This window comes from Pholcus phalangioides, unplaced genomic scaffold (assembly GCF_987345545.1).
Source record: "Pholcus phalangioides strain wild (caught in Gottingen) unplaced genomic scaffold, Ppha-v1.0 ptg000042l_1, whole genome shotgun sequence".
NCBI lineage: Eukaryota > Metazoa > Arthropoda > Arachnida > Araneae > Pholcidae > Pholcus > Pholcus phalangioides.
The window spans coordinates 22,876,996-22,893,648 of record NW_028301628.1 but is presented as its reverse complement, the minus strand read 5'-3'; the positions used below and the strand labels follow the sequence as shown (position 1 = coordinate 22,893,648).

Below are 16,653 nucleotides of genomic sequence, written 5' to 3'. Positions count from 1 at the left end.
GGGATACTTACCCCGTGTATAAATTTCCGCGTCATGCCACAAAATGCGCTTTTAGAATGATACGGAGGGGGATTATTCCCGCCTCCATCGTGTTTATCCGGAACCGAATCGTTTTCAGAAACCGACCTTCTGCCATCCGGAATTATTTTTTTTCCCATCGTCTCCTCTCACCAATTTTCTATATTCCTCTTTCCTCCAAAATCCTTTCATCCTCTTTTTCCTCTCGGTCATAGTCATCATTTTATTTTATTCTTTCCTCTCTCTTTCATGAATACATATATATTAGATGGATCTTGTCTTCGATATCATCTTCCCAAAAGACATGAGAAGATGGTTGTAAATTTTATTTTTATAGTTTTCAGGAGATGATACTGCGAGATAAGATAGGGTCCATATAAAGAGAATGAGCCAAATTTATGCCGTAAAGAAGACTACGATTTTCAGATTTCTAGGATATATTTTCGTTTATTTGTTATGAGTGTTGGAAATTTTGTTTCATTAAATTAAATATATATATATATATATATATATATATATATATATAACATTAAAAAATTGTTATATATTTATTCTGAATTATTCCCTTGCGGGGGGAGAAAAGTAATAGCCTATGCAAACCTAATTACCGTATTAGCCGGCATGCCACCAAACTTGAGGGACACCAGATTTTGGAATGTGATGGTATGGCTCGTTCCCAGCATGTGGGAAAAAAGAGGTTTATTCATAGTGAGCATGAAGGCAATTAAATCCTTTTTAGTAATAAAGTTGTTTAAGAATCTTCCAGAATCAGTAATTCAATTTTCACGCACGCCGGAAAATACGGGTATTTCCGGCGTTCTGATCCCCTTAAATGTTTCCCGGCATACCAGTAAATGTGGAGAAACTGCGGGGGTAGGGGATACGGTAATTGACTATTTACTTCTCTGTATAAATTTAAACAACATCTATGAGCACCAGGGATTCCATAAGTGAATTGAATTCTGTTGACATCAAGGTTGGGCCACGAACTCAATAGCTGAACTCAGACTCCACAAGTGCTCCAATGCATTTGACATCAACGCTAAGCCAGTCATCAGCCGTTCTCAGGATTCCAAAAGTGTTTCAGTGTGTTTGACATCAAGGCTGAGCCATACGGTCATCGGATTTTTCTCAGATTTCATAAGTGTTTCACAATGTAGTTGATATCATGGTTGCACCCAATCAGCTGATTTCGGGATTCTACAAGAGATCCAATGCGTTTGCCATCGCGACTTAGCCATAAGGTCATCAGCCGATTTCGGATTCCACAAGTGATCTAACGCGTTTGACATAAAGGCTGATTTCAGCTGATTTCAGATTACGCAAGTGATGTATGTAATGGATTGAAAAATCACCACAGATGATCATCCAGATGAAAAATATTAGATAATTGATCCCAGAAAATCTCAAACATATAAGGCTTAGTTCAGCATAACGACGTAATCCCAGAATATCACATAGCCACTACATCTGGCTGACACAGAATTGCACAAAATCACCGTTAAAAGTTTCGAATGGTTTTTGAAGTGTCGGACATCAGACCCCAGGGCACGTCTCTAGTCCTGATCAGCCCAGTAGTTGTAGTGTATGGTCTTTCTTAGTGCATAGGGTGGTTTTTTTGGTTTTTTTGTGCGCAAATGTCAGCTACTGTCATCCCGAGGCATCCTCAAAAAAAATGTCCCTGCCCATGTGTCGTGCCCTGCTACACTGCAATTTATGCAAATGGAAAAATTTACTGACAATTTGTAACGATTTTTACCGAGTTGTTACATGATTGGTGCACACTGTATGCTATAACTGGCAGTTTCTCTCAGAGGAAAATATTTTTGGCAAGTATGTCTGTACGACGGAATATTCGTTTGTCTCTAAGGTCAGTAACTGGTAGTGCTTGGTGATAAGCTAGCAGATTCAGTGATTCCCTCCTCACTAAGTTCTTTTAAATGTCTATATGCATCATTCCTGCCACAGGATTTTTACGACCCAACCTGTATAAGTATCACACCACATTTTCACGTAAACTTTCTAATTTAGATAATCAGATCCATGAATTACTTTTAGGCATATAAAAAGGTTGAGCGGATCCGTTATCAGTCTCCCCATCACCTGATTTGTATTTAAACAAATCACCTTGACGTTATCGATCTGAGTTATTGTTTTTAAATAGAGAATGTGTTTATACACATACACATAAATCCGTTTGGCGATATTTCATTACACACTGTCCAGTTTAATCGACATGCATATAATATTCCAGTCATGGGAAAACTTTCATAAAAATATACAATACATATTTGATTGTAAGAGAGAATGAATCCATTGCTCACTAATGAATTCTAATGTATATCACTGCACAATAGCACTTGTCCTTTCCCACGTGCATTCCATGGACATGTCCTGTTCGGTAGCGCATTATTGTGTGTGTGTATCACTATTCACTTTACAAAACGAAATTCCAGTCTCTCTCTCTCTCCCTCTCTCTCTCTAAGAGATTCACGTGATACTCATTAGTACCGATTCGCTACGTGAAAGAGAGAGAGAGAAGAGAAGCAATGTTGGAATTCTCGGGATGATTCTCAGAATTAGAAAGCGTCTGTTTCGAATAAACACATCATTGTCCCTACCATCAACACTACGCAATCGTATAAGAATGTCTACCACTCCAGGTGGGGGGGGGGGGGAACTATTCCGTCTGTTGGTGAGGGCAATTAAGCACAAATATTCATCACACTTTGTTTAGGAATTCGGTACGGGATTTATTCAATTAAAACGCAGGAGGACTGTGTTTTGGTCTCTCGATTGTTTTCTGTTGGTCAGTAAAATGGTTTTTAGTTAAGAAATATGCATATTAGATGAGATGTTAGTCCAGCCCTCAGAGGGACAAAGGCTAATATTTTAAATAATTGGAATATCGCATGTAATGAATGTAATTTATAATGGAATAGGAAAGAAAAGTTTATTTTTCAGAGATATCTAAATGGAAAGGAGTTAATGCAAAACGATTTTTACATCAATAACTTAAACGCATATTTTTTGTTGGATTAAAAAAATATTGATGCCAAATGATCGTTTCACCTCAGAAGAAAATGCCAAGATCACCTATTCTAGGGGATCAAAATACACGTCTGTTATAAAAGACAAAGACATCATCACAGTAAGCATGGGTGATGAATATTTGACAAAAATGATATATGTTACGGCAAATGTGATAAAAAATGCGGTTATTATTCATAATAACCGGTGAATATATATGCATAGTTTTATCCTAGTGTCGCGTCGTTGGTGAACAAGATGAATTGTACTAAATGATATGTGATACATGGTAATTCCTACATGTATTGTATCAATATATAGGGGTACAATAATAAAATTTGTTATCATTCTATATCGAGGTTTCCGGCTATATTCATCTCTCATGCTAGAATCATTTGGATTTATACCAATCACTGGCAAAGGCGATAAATTTCAAATTTACCAACGGCGCTTGGGTACCATGCATAACCAACGGTAATGATTAATGAATTGATAATCATAAACTTATCAAAGCTAATGAGATGATTGGTAAGTATGCATAATAAACGGTTATATGTATATAACCGTTTATTATATGTATGTATTGTAAAAATACATTGTTAAATATAATAATAATTACAATATTTTTCACTACACTGTATATTGCAGCTGCGTATGACACTGGTATTGGTGAGTTTAGACAAAAATTAATTAATCTGTATAATATTCTACGTTTTCTCTCTCTGTCTCTCTATCTATCTATCTATCTATATATATATATATGTACACACACACACGTAGAAGTTACATTTAGCAAGAAACCTTGTCACCAAAACGAGTGTATTTGACAAAGATATCATAAATCACTTGAAAGAACATAGATAATTGTTTTTCGAAAAATTATGATGCAACTATTGGCTGTACAATATTTCTTGCTTCGTTTCATTGCATCGCGTTCATATATAACATCATTTTATCCTCATAAAAACAAAATCCCCATACACATAGAAAGACATTAACCGTAGCAATATCGAAGATATGAAGGCAATTACACCACAGCTGCATCGTTAGTTCTAATGATCAACTAACATTCCCGCAATAATAAGCAAAAATAATCCTTCATCATGAAAAAACCACTGTTCTTCTCACGTACGCTAGATAGCGATAAATGTGTAGCGATCTTTATATTTTAATGAACATACGATTTATGACTTTTTTTAGGTGCTTTTAAAAAATTTTATTCCAAGCTACAGATTTTCTATTGGTAACGAATGAATATTAATGCATAATCAAAAAACATTCATTAGCAGACTAATTTTTTCTCAACTTTTCCTTTTAATAAGATAATTTTATTCAAATTAATTTCTTTACAAATAAAGAAGAGAAAAACGCGAATCAAACCATGTGGAACATCACATATGTATATATAATTACTGCACCTTGTATATCTTAAAGAAGGAACCTCATGGGGGAACATGGGTGTCAAGCATGAAAATCACTCACAAAACTTGTCGTACCATTAAAAAAATATACATGGTAATGAAAAATAATAAAGTTACGTTCGTTAGGGAGTTTTGAATTTTTTCCCCTTTATTCTTTATTTCGTTGTTAATTGTGTCTTCTTTCGAGAGAAGACAAACTTGATGTGCCTTCTAATTAGGTAATTCGATAATTACTTAGCCATGAAGTAGTGTAGCGTCCGTAAAATGAAGAAGAATGGGACGTGAAGCGTTTAAATAGTATTATTCAGTTATAAATTTTATTTTTCTTGTTTCTTACAGGAAAAACGGGGTTTTTTTTTTTTACCTTATTTGTCAAGTGAAGGAAAAAAAAGTTAAAGGAGCGGTTACGAAAACTCATTGGGATGGAATATAAGGTTGCGGGGTTTTCCTAGAGAAAGTGTGAGAAGATTTAGTGCACAAAAGGAGAGGAAAACTTCATTGAGAGCCCTTCAGGGCATCTTCCTCTTCGAACACTTTTGTGAGTTCTCGCTGCGGCTTTCCTCTAATTACTTTTGTTTAAGTTTTAATTTAATCTTTGCTCTTTTCCAAGAACAATAATAGCAAAACTTCTCCTCACGTGTATACACACACACCTCCTACAATTTTCGATGTTGTGATTGCTAGAGGCTAATTCCAGCTGGTATTAAGAGATCTGTAGGAAATGATGTTTAGGATTTGTACTAGTGTTTAATGTCTGGATAGTTTCGGTTGGGGGAGAATTTATCCAACTCTCCGTGTATATATTCAATTTTCTCTCTGAGAATTTAATGATTGACTTTTCCAAGTGTTTTGAGTTACGGATAGATCTTATCGATATTTTAAATTTCGTAAATACAATTCACTTGTAATATGGAAATACCAGGCTGCTCTAATGCACAAATATATATATATATATATATAATTTATGTTTCAGTTTTTTCCCCAAGTGGCGTTCGAAAAATATTCAATTTTTCAATGAAAAATATCGAAAACTTCAATGTGTGCGTGTGGGGGATAGATGCTATATGGACTTATCGTTCCGATCGCTGCAATGGATTGGTTGTTATAACTAGCTTAGACTTTTCATATACAGTCAACGCCCGTTATATCGCCCTTCATCGCCCCGTTGAAAATGGAATTAGAAGGTCGTTGTGTTTAAAGGAAAACAACATCTAAAAAGGAGATTATTCATTATTATAAAACATTTGAGAGTTATCCTACCAGTCTTTGCATTGGAATGGTCGTTATAACAAGCGGTGAAAGTATTTCAGTTTTATTTACTGGATTATAAATCATTCAATTATAAGAATAATTGTATTTTATTATGTTATTATTACAGGGAACTGCGCTGGTGACGCAGTGGTGGCCGGCTGAAGCTGGTTTGTGAACTTCGAGAAGCGACTGCGCACCCGTCTCCCATTTCAAATAGTCTATTCGGACAGAGCAGGCATACCTACAATACGATACTTACATAACATGAAAATCCAAGCGTTTTCCATCTTCACAGATGGCAGCGCCAGCAAGAAGATGAAACCAGCACAACACTGGCAACATAAATACGTTAGGGCCACTCATAAAAACACACGCTCACATGTTTCTGCATATATCGATTCGTTAGAAATTCCGTGTAATATTAAAAGTGTACGTAAGTAGTTACGTTAGTAGTTACGTGCGTACGTTAAGTAGTAGTACTAGTATATTTACATGTGCAACTGGAACTTTCTCTTTTCTAAATAAATATTGCACTCTCATATATATATATACTTATTCGATTCATATTATTTTTCTAAACATAGGGTTTGCACAAATAAATTGCATGATTTCGAATTTTTTTATATTTTCAAAACTGTTTCATATAATACATTTATAATTTGGGATACATAAAAATAAAGAAAAACATTCAATTTTTTTTCATTGTCGCTAATAGATAGCGGCACTTCCGTAGAACACAGTATTCGAAAGTAAAAATGGTAACAAAATATTTTGTGTACTAGAATATGCTAGGACTACTTCTGTGCAGCGTGCATTTTTTGAAATTTGCAACTGAAAAAAAAGCAAACGAAAGAATGGTTCAGCCAATTTCTGCCACTGCATTCTACGGAAGTGCTGCCATCTAATGAGCGATGCTGAAAAAATTAAACATTTTTCTTCATTTCTATGTATCACAGATTACATCACGCGTATAGTTTAGAAAATATAAATCTTGAAAATCGTTCCATTCATTTGTGCAAACCCTGTATATCATGGACTTTCGACCGAACCTGTTTCTACTTGATATGGCGTAGGAGAATTTATAGCAGTGAGAACTAAAAATGATTTTATCCATTTTCTCTTGCTTTAATTCGCGACGTTACTTATTTCTTTAAATACGTTCAAAAACATAATTTTTATTGAATTTTATAAATTGTAACATATTTTGAATTAGGAAAAATAAAAGTCCACTCACCCTACATAGTTAAGACAGTCGAACCTGAGCACCTTATCTTTAAGATGTCTTTATTATAAATTCTTTTAAGCAATAGCAAGCAGGTTTTCCTGTAAAATCAATGAGAAAATGATTACATCTCACAGCTGCATTTTACAGTTATCAACAATAGCATTATGAGAAAAACATTCAAAAACTTCTTCCATTAATTTACGAAGAATTCCTATGAAATACATGGCAAGCGTAAAAGGTGGGGAGTAATTGCGCTGTACTAGTATTCTCTCTGATCAAGCCTTAGGAGAAATGGTTGCAATCCGGACCTTTCTCTATTGGTCCCATTTAAGATCATCCATACTATTCAGCAATAAAATCGCCGAGTAACTTTGCATATCCAATGATCAACTTTAATGGGTATTTACTTCCCTGAAAGTGATATTATATGTGTACGAAATACCTATTTACCCCAAGCTATGAAATATTGATTAAAAGTGATCGAGATATTACTCAGGTACTTAGATTTGTAATCACCAGTTCAAATCTGCACACAATCTTATCTTATGGCTGGCAAAAATTCTGGCATATTGCCGTATTTCAATGTACTGCCTCTGAATTGCAATAGAACGACTATGAGATTTATTAGAAAAAAATTTGGGGAATTACTCAGCCAGCTAAATGAATAGTTCCGCGATACTCCATGACTCGTGAGCGTATTACCTCGACTAATATGAGCCCAATTCTTACTGAAGACGTCCTGACAAATTTTTAAAATATCCGACATATTTTGGTGAAGCTGCGCACAGTGATACCTCAGCTAAAGAAGATGATTCGTTCCGGAATCACGTTCGTTACCCGAAGCATGATTTATATAGGTTTATTATGGGAAATCGTATGATCCGTTCCAGGTTCTGGAGAAAATTTTAAATTATTTAAAACATCAAAGGTTGCTTTAATGACGACAAAAACTGCTCGAAGGCTAAAATGAACAGCTTCAAAATTGGATGAAGGAGAATCTACAGGAAGATGAGAGATACTGAAAAGGTTTTTATTTATTTTTTATTTTGCACCAATGTACATAACCAATAGCAGCTTCAGTCTACTAAAGATAGTGCGGAGTTCGTAGGTGTCCATTTGTGGAATGAGTTTATAGCTCATTTCTGTGTCTGATACATGCAGATAGCATAGATATGCACCTACAGTAGAATGTCCAGACTGTTCAATTTGATGTATAGAGTCTTGCACTGATAGAAAGCGCGGTCTGGAAACATAGGCTCTCTTTGTTTTTCAGTGCATTTTCTTAGCTGAATCTTTCATTTTACATGAAATGATTCAAAAAAAGAAGTGTAGCTAACACCAACTCCGGTCATATACCGCCATACGGCAGTTTCCAACAAGTAGAATTGGAAGGAAAATGAAGGCACCATCTATCCCCGACGAACCCCGTCGAAATCGGATTTCATGCGTGTTGCCCCTTCTGCACGGACGCAGTACGAGGTTGTTTACTTTTTTTCCACTCCACTCACTCTTCCCCACTGGTCTCTCTCTCTCTCTCTCTCTCTGCTTTTCCACTTACAGTGCCGTCTAAAGAGCATCATGGGCCCCCGGGCGAAGTAATTTTTGTAAGCCCCCGTACCTGGCAAATTCTCAAAAAATTAAAGTACATCCCATTTTTTTGAACCCCTTCTTTCCTTGAGGCCCCCAGGCCGTGCCTGGTGGGTGGACCCATGCGTTAAGACGGCATTGTCGGCATGAACATAACATGTTAACCCCCACCTCCCTCGGAAAAATGAGTGATTATTGGTCATGAAGGAAACCACTTTGAGAGATATCCAGAGAAAACTGCGGTTAAAAGTAGCAGAAGAAATGGGTTGTGATGTTTAAGTAGAAATAGATCAAAAATTATCATACATTTGTTCTAATTCATAGTCACATTGTATTATTATTATTACTGCAAATTTAAACCGATAACAAAAAATTGAAAACCCCCCGATTCAATTTCGCAAGCGTTTTAGTTTTTTAACGCTTTCCCAAGATCATTAACGAATGTATTGGTCTGACGGGGTGCAATCGTGCATTGAGTAACGTTTCAGTGGAATCAATGTCGACTGCTGTCTCTCGCGTTTCTTGCCACATGTTGTCGCTGCCAATGGACGGATGGATGTACAAAATATGATGATATTTTTCTTAACAATATTTGTCCAAATGGGGGGCGGGGAGTATCCACCATCCGTACCAAGTTATTGGAATCAAAATTTAACGAAAAGCTTCTTAAGATTATTCTCTCTAAAACAGACACTGTTTTTAAAATAGCTAATTATGGTAGGTCGATGGAAGCCCTACGTAGTTACGCTTTAAAAGCTAATAACTGCTCAGAGCTTTTGAAGGAATATCATGGACCTCCCGGAAGAAGACGAATAAGAAGATTTGTTCCTTAATCGTAACCGTTTTCAACTATGATTGAGAGCAAATGAACTCGTTAGGCTTCGGAAAGACAAGCGGCCTGATTCCGGTAGGAAGCAATTCATCTTATGAACATCCCTTTTCCATGAGGGGTAAAGAGAGAATCCTTTCTTATTGTTTTTTTTTCCTTTTACTACTTACTCTTCTGCCCTTCCTACTTTGCCACAAACTCACTAATCACGGCTAATGGTCCGATTTAAGGGATCCTTGCTCCTACTAATGACTATCTGAAACTATTTCACTTTGCTCCTCCTCCCATCAATGCAGGTGATCCTGACCGTGAAGAATAGTTTTTCCTAGAGAGATACTCTCCTTTTTTTTCCTTTTAGAAATATAAATTTCTATCCTTTTTTTAAAATTCATTTTAAGTTTGTTGTTTCTTCTCCCTTTTCCATAAAAAATTGAGAAAAATTGCGAAGGATCCGTATTGAATATTGAAAAAAAAAAAATCGACATGATTTACTAGCGTGAATTTTTTTTAAACTCTTCTTTTGTGTCCATGGTGAGAATTTATTTAAATAGTGCGTGCGTGAGTGCGTGTGAGTGTGTGTGTGTGTGTGTGTGAAATCTAGTTTATTAAATTTTTCCCCCTTTACAAAGGTGTTCCGTAAATTCTTAAATAATCTTGAAATTGATCAACATTGAGTGGTATACATTGCCGTTTGCAAAACGATTCCAACGAACTTTTTTTTCTTGGTACAGCAAAAAATATTTCAAAATTTTGTCAATAAAGGACGCTGCACAAAGGACTGAAAATATGCAAATCGAATATAATGCAGGGAATGCGGGATTAACAGCACGATTCAAAGTTTTTCTGAAAATTGGCACTTGCAAAACGTTTTCATTGTGATGTTGACATCGGTGGATCAACTTTTACCGGTGAAGTTGTTTTACTCACCCACGAATCAAAGGCTGAAGCTCTACGGACGTTCCAGACATAGAAGAGATTGAAGGAAGGTTCAAGTCCAATCACTACTGCTCAACGTTCGTGCAGTATATATCTTCGTGCAATATGCTGTTACTAAAAATAACTATACTTAACAAGCAGCACCTCTATCGAAAAAAATTTCTTGCCTCAAGAAACATTCTTCTTTGTCAAGTTCTCTTGGAAATCACATTCAAACATACCGATTTTTTTTTGAAATTTTATGAATTTTTAAATTATTTTTGAATTCATAGGATAGAACACCCTCTACATGCTAGCAATAAATCATAAAAAAAAAATTAACAGCTGATTTTCAAATTTGCTACTGATGAGTTTGGAAAGACTATGTGCAACAAGGAAATGCATGTGCGCACTTTTCTTTTGCCATCCATTTAATGTTGTTTTGTCTCAATGATGTGTGACTCAACTGTGTATACAATTTACCTCAGGGTGTTTCAAACTATGTCCCTTTCAATTCAATTAAGACAATCTGTCATTAATTTTTTCTTTGGGAGAGACAAAAAATTAGATAATGAATTACATAACATTTTTTTCTTTTGAAGAGACAGCTAGCTTATATAAATTAACTGAACATTGAAAACAGTTCAAATACTCGTGAAATTAAAGAATGACACATTTTAATGAGATGTGCTATTCTAATAAACATTTATGAATGTCAGTAGACGAAATCAAATATAAAACTTGAAATACAATACATATTATTCAACCCTTTGCTACTACTTGCAAATGTTCAAGAGGTGATAAATTCAATTGGGTATAAATACCCAGCAGTGTGAATTCTTACCACAGTGAATGAGAGGACACTTGAGTCTACATCCGAATAAATTACACACTACGAAATAATATATAATTATAACATTAAATAAATAATCATTACAATGCGAAATGTAACGCCTCGAACTGAACAAAAATTTTGTTGATAAAACATTGTAATGCAATTCCATTTTATCTCAAACATTCCATTCAAAATAATATAAAATATCCCAATGTTTGAGCTCAGAAATAAACATCAGGATCCCTTCACGAAATTTTGAATCTAGTTTTTTCCAGTTATCTAAACATATATATCGTGAAATATATCATTTTAGAACTTCTTTTTTTATTCCAAATAAAAGTAGCACTTTACCATCAGAGCAAAAAAAAAACCACTATAACAATAATGCATGGAGCACCATACAGTAGAATTCCCTCTAAAAAAATCCACATATATCTTTCAATATCTCGGCAAAGTCACAAACTGCCAACCTCAGCACCCAATTAAAAGAGGATGAAACACCAGTTTTCTGCCCGAAAACATCAATCTCTCTGTCTCTTTTAAGAAAAAAGAAGAAGAAAAAAAAATCACTGAAGTCAGACAAAAAAAAAAAATCTTTATTTTACTTTTTTCTTTACTTTTCGGAACTTGGAAAAACTCAACGGACCATTCGATGCTCAAGAAAAAGCAGTCCGTTTCCTTTTCAGCATTGTAACAACGAGGAATCCATAGTCAACTGCGCGTAAAGAAAATCGAAGCGCTAAAGAAAAATAATAAGAAAATATATATATAAGAAAAAGGAATGAGAAAGAATAGAAAAGAGAGGAAATGGAACTTTTTTTTGTGATTGATGCAACTACTGGCACCCAACCCAAAGGCATCATATGTCACGACCACCTCCTGACAGATGAACTTCACCGTAGGCCCTTCGCAAAAGAAAAAGAGATATAAGAAAAAAGAAATATACGATTTTTCTCTTATTCTCTCTTCTTCCTTCTTCTGGTTTTTTTTTCTCTTATTTCTATTTTAATCCTATATCCAGAAAACTACAGAGATTCTCTTCCTTGAATGCCTTTTTTTTCCTTACATTGCTAATGGTCCAATGTGATATGCACCGAGTGCTGAAGTTCTCAAAGCCTATGTTGTGTTATCTATGATGCAGAGTTTTGATGCATGCCACTCCCTCCCCTAAACCTTTTTAGTTCAAGAATAATATCAGTAAGAACTTTCTATTATTAATGTGATTTATGTTTAATACTATTTTGATTGCTTGTTGTGCCGTATAACACTAGTTGGTGGATCCTATTTATATTTACCGTGTATAACATATTGGTTTTGGATTCGACGATAAATGACAGATTAGGCATGGCACAGTCAATTGTGAAGGCTACGAGGAAGACACCAATGATAAGTGGAAGAGTCGTTCAGAAAGAGACAGACTGCACTGTGTTGCACATGTCTCCTATCCAGGCTGGGACCCAAGCAGGCCCAGCGCTAACGCCCTCCTCCTCCCGAAGAATAGTCATGTACAGAGTTTATCTTAAAAAGTTTATCTTACAGAGCTTATCTTTTTTTTTGTTGTCAACCATTTCTCACTGACCTGCTGGGATTCCTGTGTGTGTGTGTGTGTGTGTGTGTGTGTGTGTGTGTGTGTGTGTGTGTGTGTGTGTGTGTGTGTAAGTGTGTTACAGTAAGTGTGATAAATTCAATATTATACATAATTACCGGTTATTACGCTTAATAAAAGAAACGAACTTTTTTTGCGATTGATGAAACTACTGGCACTCAATCCAAAGACATCATATATGCTACGACCCTCTGCTCACAGATAAACTTCACCGTAGGCCCTTTTCAAAAGAAAAAAAGAGAAAAAAATAAATAAGATTTTTCTCTTATTTTCTCTTCTTCCGGTTTTTTTCTCCTCTCTAATTTCTATTTTAATCCTATATCCAGAAAACTAGAGATTCTCTTCCTTGAATGCATGTTTGTCCCTAACATTGCTAATAGTCCAGTGTGATATTCTCCAAGAAGATATTCTCCAGTGTGATACTCTTTTTGAAGTTCTCTACCTGTGTTGTGTATGGGGCAGATTTTTGATATGCCCCTCTCCTAAACCCTTTTAACCAAGAACAATAACGGGAAGAACTCCATTATTTTCATGAAATAGTGTATTCTTAGATATTTGAAATGCTTAGATATTTGAACTCTTCCCCGGCCGCTAATTTTCTATTTCTTCCTACATTCTCCTCAATGTAGTTTTTATATCATGCTACACTTTTCCCCCCTTTCTAGTAATGCCAGATGTAATTTCATTCATACCCAATTTTGTAAGAAATGTGCATTTCATTTCCTGCAGCCCTAGCTTTTCCCTGCTCATGTATTTTTCGATATATCTTTCACATAATCTTTACTCTTCCTACCCCTGTCATACTATCTTTTACCCCGACAGTGACCTATCGGTTAGAAAGTCTTCGGAAAACGTACTGTGCCGCCGTTTCTGTTAGTATGTAAGTAACATATACACGATTTCTGGTCCGCAAGCATCAGAAATACTGGATATGTGGCCAGCGTGCTGGAAAGCATATGAATCCATGATCTAGGATGACCCGAAAAATTTCGGCAAATGGGTAAAAATAATCAAAGTTGCGTTTGAATGTGAAATACAAGAATAAGAAAAAAGTATATCAGTATAAAAACAAAACAAGGAGGACGTTATACAAGAGAAGAAAAACCTCATTTTAATTTCGCGTGTTCTCATCCATTCTTCGAATAATTCCTTTTCCATTTTTCATGCATTTTATTTTTTTTTACTTTTCCTCTATCCAAACCTCAAACATACACCGCACTTGAATGCTGCTCTGCCAAAAATACTTTGCGTGCTCAAAAAATCTTAAAAGATATATAATTTATTTATTTTTTCATCTAGAAATAGCCATGTAGAATAGAGTTTCCTCGTACTTTAGCAACAGAAGAAAAAAGTATTTTAAAGAAACACTGGAATCCTACTTTAAGACTAAAGATTTTATTAAACACCCCCCTCTCTCTCTCTCTCTCTCTCTCTGCTTTTGAAGTTGGTCACGCTATATGCATAACCAAATGATTTCGCAAAAAGACGGATTGTATGAGAGGAATTTCCTCGTTTTTATTTAAAAAATATAAAAAAAAACTTATACTGTTCTTTATATGATATAATTAATTTGAAAATACACGGAAACTTATCTCTTCTCTTTTTTTGTGTGTGTTTTTAATGATGTTAGACATAGGATAATGCTGGAAGAGATAATACTCGGATTTCCAGGAAAATAACAATAATGATGTTCTTGCATTTTTATCGCAAAGCTTTTAAACAATCTGGAAATCTATGAGAAGGGATTTGTTTAACGATATGTGGCATGTTGTGTAACGGGGAGGATTTCTTTTTTATTGATGTATTTTCAGTCTTTTTTATATATGTTTTGGGGAGTTTTATTTTCGGGATTTTTATGTAAAATTTGTATTTGCTTGTCAATTACTCTGTATTGTTTTATAATGTTGTTCACCTGTTATTGTCATTTAAAAAATATGGAAACGTTTATACTACTCAAATCTTAGTGATTATTCATGTTTTTCAGAAGCATAATCATTCAAAGTCAAATGAATTGGCATCGTGTATACATACTTCTTACATATTCGGTGTTCGAAAACAATGTGATGAATGTCGTTTTATAAAGTACAGTAATTTCACACTTATGCACGTTTCTTTCAGTTATAAGGCAATTTTCTGCATTCCCGATCAAAGATATATCATATTCATTTATACGCTTCTCTCACTTATGCATATTGCTTTCTTGTTCTCTTGCACCGATGCATAAGTGAGGCATCACTTTGTATATATATATATATATTTATTTTTTTTATAATAGTATTTTTTGGGATTAGATACAATTTTTGTGTTGCTTTACACAAGCACAAGTTCAATCTAAGATTATGTTCTTAAAAAGTTTAGTCACGACTGTGCTTGTGCTGTCAAAATACTGTGACGGTGTAACTTATAAGCTTTGCTTAGCAATCATTAAAAAAAATTTTTGGAGCAATATTTCATTGAAAATCGTGAAAAACCTTGCCTTTTTAGGATTCGGCCTATATTCATTATACATACTTGACTCATTTGGATTTTTTTTCATATTTATCAAGTTCACATATTACACTAAATTATTATGCATAATCGCAGATAAAGGAGATAAATTTCAAGTATTTATCAAATTCACCAACGACGCTTGTGTATTATGAATATTCAAAGGCATAAGTGGTAAATTTATCAACCTTACCAAGACGATTATTAAGTATGCATAGTAATTGATTTTTCACATGTTCTGTAGCATATCTTAGTTATAAATGTGAAAGCATGTATACATGTATGTTTGTTCTTTATACGAATCCACATGGTTGATCGTCTCACTCCAAAATTTCTTTAGAATCCTCCAGTAATCTGTAGAATGCGCCGTAAGCATATTCCCACCTGAAAAATATGTTTATCAAATTATTTTTTATTGCAGAAATTTCTCGGAAAATCCCTTTTTTCACTATTTTTTCATGTTTTCAATCAGATGAAAAAAAATTTTTCCAAAAATTTTCCACATAAAAGATGTGCATTTTAATGGGTTTTCAAATAACGGAGTCAAATAGGTTTATGTTCCACACCAAATCTTAACTTATGAGTGCAAATGTTGCTTTGATCATGCATATTCTTCGGTGTGTGTACAAGTGTGCTGCTGCGATCAGTGTATTTTTTTAAACGAGTGATGAATTGATCCGTGTATATTATGCTTAAAAATAATTAATAAATACAAAAGTATTTTGGACTTTCTAATTATTAAATCGTATTGTCACGTTTAACAATATTGGATCACTTTAGTTCAGATGAGCCCGGAAAATACTGGCCTATACATATATAATTCTTTTACCGCCTGGGCAACGTCGCCGGGTATCAGCTAGTACACCAGTAAGATGCAATGTATTGATAAATTAAAAGAGCAGTGCATCTCATTTCAAAGTAAATTTCAAATTATATCTATGAGTTTTTGTGTAAGAAAAATTTAAGATCAATCTCATCAACGCGGAATAAATTACTCGATAACAGGTGCAGCACTCGGGCCGTGCGACCCGTTTGGCCGTACAGGTTGGCAATATCAAATATACGTCTAAAAATTAATCATTCAAATATTTTAAACAATAAATTCTCGAATTTTTTAAACTTCCAACAACTTATACGCATTTTCTTTAATTTATTTCCATCTCCTAATTTAATCGCAAAAACATTAATTCCTAGGGATTTAGAAAATTAGATTAAAGGTGCTTATAATCAATATTTTCAGAGAAAAATATATAAAAAAAATTATACACACATTTTCTTATTATTCTGAATACACAATGAATCGTAAAAAGTAATCTCCAACTTAATGTCGTGTTTGTATTCCAGTAGAGGAATTAATATCTTTTTTTACGGAATCGTTAGAAAATATTAGCATATTTAAGACTTTCAAAATTGAAGCTATTGTACCGAAACTTATCGGATAGGGAGATT

General features: G+C 34.5%; 1 protein-coding gene across 2 annotated transcripts in view; it reads right to left on the bottom strand.

Moving 5' to 3' along the window:
• LOC149064670 (teneurin-m-like) overlaps positions 1–16,653 on the bottom strand; it is a 264,163-nt gene that overhangs the window by 149,115 nt on the left and 98,395 nt on the right. For both annotated transcript variants that reach the window (XM_089254773.1, XM_089254774.1), the window contains exon 2: positions 6,955–7,043. The gene's annotated coding sequence lies outside the window, so the exon portion shown is untranslated. The remainder of the gene's footprint in view (positions 1–6,954; positions 7,044–16,653) is intronic.